We start from the raw sequence: 7,138 nt of genomic DNA, 5'->3' as shown, positions 1-7,138 counted from the left end.
GCGATTGTTTCAAGCTGAGTCTGGCTAAGTTTACCTTTTGCTTTCAACTTGTTGGACTTTACTAGGTCTTGCTAAAGGTCAATAAATAATTGGATGAAATATTTCCTTATAATAGCTTCAATTATTGACAGTCACTGACTTAATCTGTAAATCAATGAGAAGATGAAACTTGGTTAAAGTAGGAATAAGTTGTTAGTAAATGACTTCAAGTCGCCACTTCGGTTGACGAAACAGGATTACATTGTTTCAAAAATTGAGAAAAGTGAAGTGAAGAGCCGAGGATATAAATTCATTCAGAACAAACTTAATGAACGGTTTGAAATGACCTTAGAATCCAAACCAATGAGCTGAGTATTCATAGAGATAATCAGATAAAACTCGACATTCAATAGTGAGAGTTGATTTGTTTTCACTTTAAATGTGGTGATAATTTGAATAAGTTGATTGCTTCAGCTTTTTTCAAACCTCTAAATTCAACACCTTCACAGTGATAGATCGACAAGGGAAGCTGATCATGTTCAATACTAACCGTGGTTTGGGTTGCTGTGTAGGTCTTAGACTCGGTATTGGCCTTGTCCATGTCTTGCTCATGCCTTGCCATACGCCTTGGCTATACCTTGGGCTTAGACCTTGCCTTGGTTCAGTTTGGCTTAGGTTTTGCTCATGCCTTGGCTTAGGCCTTGGTTGGGTTTTGCTTGTCAATTTTGACACAAAATAAATCAAATGATGATCCATTTGATAATGTAATCAACTCTGATGGAGTTGAGATGATGAGAATGAAAAACAACTACTATTATGTATTTGAAAACTTCACAATCTAGAAAATTGATCTTTCAATTATTAATCATTTTCACTTTCACCTTTCAGTTCATCTCAACTTTTATTGTATTTTACTGGGTAACCATTACATGTCTATATACCAACACATTACAAATGTATTATGTTTCATCTTGTTTATGCATATTCAATTGGGTTTATAATGTCATCTTTTAATAATTATAACAAGCTTATATTATAATATGATTTGACATTCTCAAGTGATTTAAGGCCAACCAAATAATGATTAAACTTTAATTTGATTGTTGGAACACAGTAAACCTTTCCACTGTTTAATAGTTAAACTCAACTCAATTTGTCAATGGATAATATATTCTTGAATAATGTTCATTTTGTTTCATTTTACTTCTCACCTCAATCATTTGAAATTTATATTCCTGTAGTTTGATGGTGAAAATATGCTTACACAGGATAAGATTCAAGATTTAGTCCAATCCAAATTGGGTTTAGGTTCAATCATTTGAAAAGCTTTCCTTCATTGGTATTCAAAATGTTACTTGACCAAATTTGCCTCTTTTTTTACGCTTTTTACGCCTCAAGCTTTAATCTTAACAATTTGCAAGTTCAATTGGATCATTTTTGCCAGTAAAATGAACATCAAAAGTGACCAAATTTATGTTAATAATCATTGATCAATGTTAATGGTTAGAGTGAAAAAGTACAAAGCTAAATTGCAACAAAAGCAAATCAACATTTTCTTCATCTTTCCCATTCTGTTAGCCTTTTGATTTATTCAATCACCTTTATAAGATAATTTAAGTTAATCTAATTACCGTTGTTTGAAATGTCAGTTTCAAGTTTAAATCAGTTGGAAAAGACTGTCAAGAATTGTCAAGAGTTGACCAGAAACAGTAAAGTGTTTGAAAGCTGTTGAAAAGGTTTAAAGATTTACTGTTAACAGTTCAACTTAATGCTGTTAAATTGTTGAATCAAATGGTCAAGACTAAATTGCTAGTTAAAATTTGTTGCTTTACAATGAATTTAAAGGTTTGTCAACGGAATTAATGGTTTACCAGATCAATCAAGGAAACAAAAGGTTGACAAAATTTGTTATTGATTAACTTTACTGTACATTTGGTGGAAATGAGTTCATGCAAAATTGACTTGAAACTCAGTTGAACAACATAATTGATCTCATTCCCTGTTAATCTCATCTTCCCTCGCCCTGTTCACCTTGTCATCAACCAAGTAAAAACACTCAACAAAAACGGTTTGGTCAATGATTATCCTCAAGTGACCACACAATGGAGGAAGATGAAATCTGCTGACAAAAACTCAACTCTTTTTTTCGCTCGCAACTGAATCGAGTAAATTTGTTCAACATGAACATTTTTGTTCCCTCTTCATGTTAATCAACCTGAAATTGCAACTGTAAATTTACCACTTCGTATTTCCAGCTCATTGAACTATTATATGTTTTCAGTTGGAATGGGAAAGAAGATTAAGAAAACATTAAAGTAACCATCAAGTTAACATGATTGATACTTACAATGGTGATCATGTTTACTGTGCTGATTTGACATTCATGAACAGGGAAAAAAAGAAACACAAAAATTGAATAAATCCAGTTTTATCCTTTTAATATCTCAAAGGAACCATTCACTTTCGCTATCTTCATCATCTTCATCCTACTTCTTTCTTCTTCTTCCTCCTCACTTGCCCTAAACACTTAACCATTTAGCATCAACTCAACTACCTGATCAGGCTATTTACACTGATCCTAAGTTTCCCCTGTGAGAATCAATATTGTCAAAATTATTATCCTTTTATAGCAAGAAAAAAAGGAATCAAGTTAACATCAAATCCTTTCCATCATCATCATCCTCGCCTTCATCATCAAATTTCTCATCATAAATAAGTCGAAGGTGAAAAGATCACAATAGATCTCATGTCTTAAAATTCAATCATCATTTATGCTAATTTTAATCTTGAATAATCTAACCCACACCACAATGAGCCCGGTTAAGCTGATAGTTGAAAAAATTTTAACCCAACAATGTCGATGCAGTCAGGTCAAATTCAGCACTCATTGCAGGTAGTTTTTTATCAAACAATTTTCACTTCATCATCATCATCATCATCATCATCATCATCATCATCATCATCATCATCTTAATGACTTCCCAATTCGGTCTCGCACAGTCAAGCTAAGATGATGATATTTACCACAACCTAGCAGTCGATGTCACTGCACTAAATTTAACCTTCTCTCGAGACTATTCACGAATAAAATTTATCACCATTTTCATGTTGAATAATCTTATCATCACCACAATGAGTCTGGTTAAGCCGATAGTTTCAAAAATTTTATCCCACAAAGTCGATGCTGTCAGGTCAAATCAGCACTCATTGCAGGGAGTTTTTTATCGTACGATTTTCCCTTTATCATCATCATCATCTTCATCTTTATGACTTCCAACATTGGTCGCGTACAGTCAGGCCAAGATGATATTCATCTCAACCTAGCAGTCGATGTCACTGCACTAAATTTAACCCTCACTTGAGGCTATTCACGAATAAATTTTATCGCCATTTTCATCAAGTGATCAATGATCATTTCATGTTATCTTTTGATTCTTTGTTGAAGCACACAAAGTTGCTCAAGACCGCACATGAACCTTTCGATGTTTAATCAAATGGAATTGATTTGTATCAATAATTACTTTCAACTGCATTATCACAGTTCACACACAAATCAATCAACTTCAATTGTCACCTTTCTCTCTCTCTTTTTTAAATTGTCACCTCTTTTCACCATTACAATCAAATTGTTTTGAGTGAGTGATTTTGTACATTCAATTGAAATAAAAGTTTCCCGGAAAAGAGTCGCTACAAAAAGCATGCGATAAACTGAGCAAAGAAAGATGGAAAATCAAATATCAAATTACAAATCTTTATTGACAATAAATTACATTTTTGCCCTTCTCAATGAGTAACTTGATCTAGTGAGAATCTAATTGACCCATTGAAACCAATAATCATATATAATCTGAAAATGCATAAATGGCCAACAATAATAGTAAACTTTCAACTGCCATTTTCAATGTAATAATAATGAAGATAATGTTTACTCAATCTGATAATATCTGTTATAAAATATTGATACATAATCTGTAAATTTTTAATATCAATATTTCAAATAATAATTCAATAAACCAGTTATTAAGATATAATTAAACGTCAATTGAAAAGTGAAAAAATATGAAAAATATTAGTCTTTTAATAATAGATTCATAGCAACATTTGAAACAAAACAAAAAACCTGGTCAATAGCAAGATGAATGTAATGTTAGCATTTAATGTGACAGATGAAATGAAAATGATCAATTGTAATCGTTTTCACCGTTAAACAAATTAATTTGGGAATCAAAATCGAAAGGTAAAAGAGTTACAAATTGAACATGAAATGATTTCATCAATCTCATTGAAAAATTGATCAAGTAAACATGAACATTTGAAATGAAAACATGAAAATATTGGAAGCCAAAAATTTGACTCAAGTTAATCAATCATTTCATTTTCATCTTAAACATTTAACTCTCAACCTAAAAGATGGAAACAGCAATAAAGGTAATTGACATTCAAGTTAATTGTCATTCTAATTGTTCCTCATCATTACCGAGTTAACTTTCAAATCAAAATCTATTGAAGCATAGCCAGTGGAACATATTGATCTCGAGTCTTGATTATCATAATAACCATGATATTTGGCCTCGTGGTTAAGGTTATTTGTTTCGCTCTTTCCTCCACTGACTCTACCTTTCACCCACCTAACCCTCCACCACCCTCACCCTCTTCCTCCTTTACACGTACAGAACTGTAAATAACTGTTGCACGTGGCAAACTCTCATGGTGATAGCAAGTCACGGTCATTTGTAGTTGACTATCAAGGCTTTTTTTTATACACAGTTTGGAGTCATGTTTATCAATCATCTTTATACTCATCATCGCTATAATTTGTTTTTATTACAACTACAATAATAACAAGATGATAAAGATGAAAATAACTAAAGTTTGATTGCTTTTGACACGCGTTTCAACTATTTTCACTCATTTCCATGTTTACCTTTTAACTTAACTTCATTTATCGAGAGTCAAGACAGGAATACAGCAAAACACCAAAAAATAAACAACACTTGAAAGCACAACTATCCATTTTTAATACAATCAATCAAATTGTAGGAAATGAATAATAATCATAATGAAAAAAAGGAGCGAGAAGAAACAAACTTAAGGTTAATAATTCATCCTTTCCTCAAATCTATTGATTAATCTGATTGACTTTATTACCCGACTGATTCTTGTTAATGTTAGCTTAAACTTGCTTTTTTACTGTTCGCCTTTTTTAATATTAAAATATCGCTATTTCCCAGCATTCTTATTGTTTGTTAATCTTTTAATTTTATATTAGATTTTTTTCATTCCCAAATTTCAGCTCATAATTAATTCTTATATAATTATTTGCACTTCAGATTGACCTTCAGTGGCATTTAAAGAGTAGTTACAAATTTGTTAAACCTCAATTGGGGAGATGTTAATCTATATTAATAACAGTATTATATTCAACTACTTTTCATGGTGGGAAAGGAAAACAAAATTATTTGCTAATTAGTAAATAAGTGTGGAGTTGATTGAAATTAAGAAGAGGCTTTAAATTATAAAATGTGAGTAACTGTTGGATTGAGTTATTAAATATTAATAATGAATGCTAGTCAAAAACGCATACAAGGAATCAAATGATTGCTTGATGGCAACAAGGAGATTTCACCAATTTCAATTGACACTTTCAGATGGTAATCAGAATCTGACTGATTATGAATTGTAGCTGCAATAGGACTGTACTTGCTAGGGAAGATTTGGTAGACAAAATAAACAATCGCTTCACAGCCAATTCCTCTCCTCTCGAATGTGAGCTTTAATCAGATCATTCATTATTTCTTTAAATCAATACCGCTCTTCTAGACCATCATTCATAAATAAGTCGTAGTTAACCATCATCAGCTGGGAGGCATTTGATTGTTGAATATAATTCCAGTCTTGGTAAGCTTTGATATATCTTGGATAACAGGTATAACAGGCACAATCATAATCTTGAATAAATCATCTAGAGTGGAAATAAGAAAAGAGTTTAGTGTTAAAGGTTGAGATTATCAAAATTAGTGAAATCTATCTGAAAACAGGTTAAATTTAGATGTTCAACAAGATGTGAACATAAACTATAATGAACAAGTACTTACTTCAATTTGTTACGATTTTCCGCTTAGGTTTAAATTAACATAAAGAGGATGAGGTTTAGAAACTAGAAAATTTCATGATTAGGATGAAGTGGAAACAAAACAATTGAAAAAATTAACAACAAAATGTAAATAAATTGTTAGATTGTTGAAGACAAAGAAGAGCGGTTAACATGTGATTTCAAGGGGCCGTCCATAAATTAAGATCTTCCCAAGTTTGGCTTGAAAGAGTGAAAAATTGAAAATGAAAGTTTACGACTAAATTTACTGAAACGATTATTTAATTGAATTTAAATTAGTTTGATTGAGTGAAAATGCGAGTAAAAATAAAAGATTAAATAAACCACCAACAATAATGATAAGTGATCAGTTTTAGTGTATGTTTCAAGTCCAGTGAGACTTTAAAGCTTTGCCAAAGACATACGGTTGAAGATGAGTGATGATCCTGGTTTAACAAAGCGACTCAACTATTCATCTTAATATGTTGTTTTCACCATCTTTCTCCATCATCCTAATCATCCTAATAATAATGGTGATCATCATAAAAATCATTGTGATAATCTTGGTCAAAGATGAAACAAGTGAAACCCTGAAACAAACCCAGAAGATTATTAAATTATAAACGGTGAAACAAAAATGGATGGCAAGACAAAAGCAACATGAAAATGGAGTGAGGAACAAAAACAACAAATGATTTAGTTTTTTCATTTTTATATCCTCAAATCATTCAACCAACAGTTATCATCATTATTATTTGTTATTTATCTCATGCCTCACTCAGACTCACTTGTTTCTCATCTGATTTCCTTAATTCCTACCCTGTTATTTATTTATCATAGCTTTTTTTGTGAATGCCTATCTCTCACTGACTGTGAGTGTTATACACTGTCTTGATGCTCGTCTTGTAATCATGTTTTTATTTTCCCATAGGCAAAGGGTAACCATTGAATGTGCTCAAAGTGCATCAAACAACATCAACAACAACAGGAACAACCAAGAAATTTTGTTGTCCCCGCCTTTCATGATGATGAACCTTTTAACCTAAAAAAAACTATTTAAATGATCCA

At 31.6% G+C, this 7,138-nt stretch overlaps 1 long non-coding RNA gene across 1 annotated transcript; it reads right to left on the bottom strand.

The window, feature by feature from the left end:
- Positions 1-5,215: 5,215 nt before the first annotated feature.
- On the bottom strand, positions 5,216-6,774 carry LOC112539254 (uncharacterized). Its single transcript, XR_003082932.2, has 2 exons — positions 6,075-6,774; positions 5,216-5,941 (listed from the first exon to the last, which is right to left on the bottom strand). It is a non-coding gene; the product is annotated as an uncharacterized LOC112539254 (long non-coding RNA).
- Positions 6,775-7,138: the final 364 nt, after the last annotated feature.

Source organism: Tetranychus urticae, chromosome 3, assembly GCF_039701765.1.
Source record: "Tetranychus urticae isolate SD_2017Ah chromosome 3, NJAU_TeUrti_SD_1.0, whole genome shotgun sequence".
In the NCBI taxonomy this organism is placed as follows: Eukaryota; Metazoa; Arthropoda; class Arachnida; order Trombidiformes; family Tetranychidae; genus Tetranychus; species Tetranychus urticae.
The sequence above is the reverse complement of the archived record's forward strand: the minus strand, read 5'-3'. Positions and strand labels throughout refer to the sequence as shown.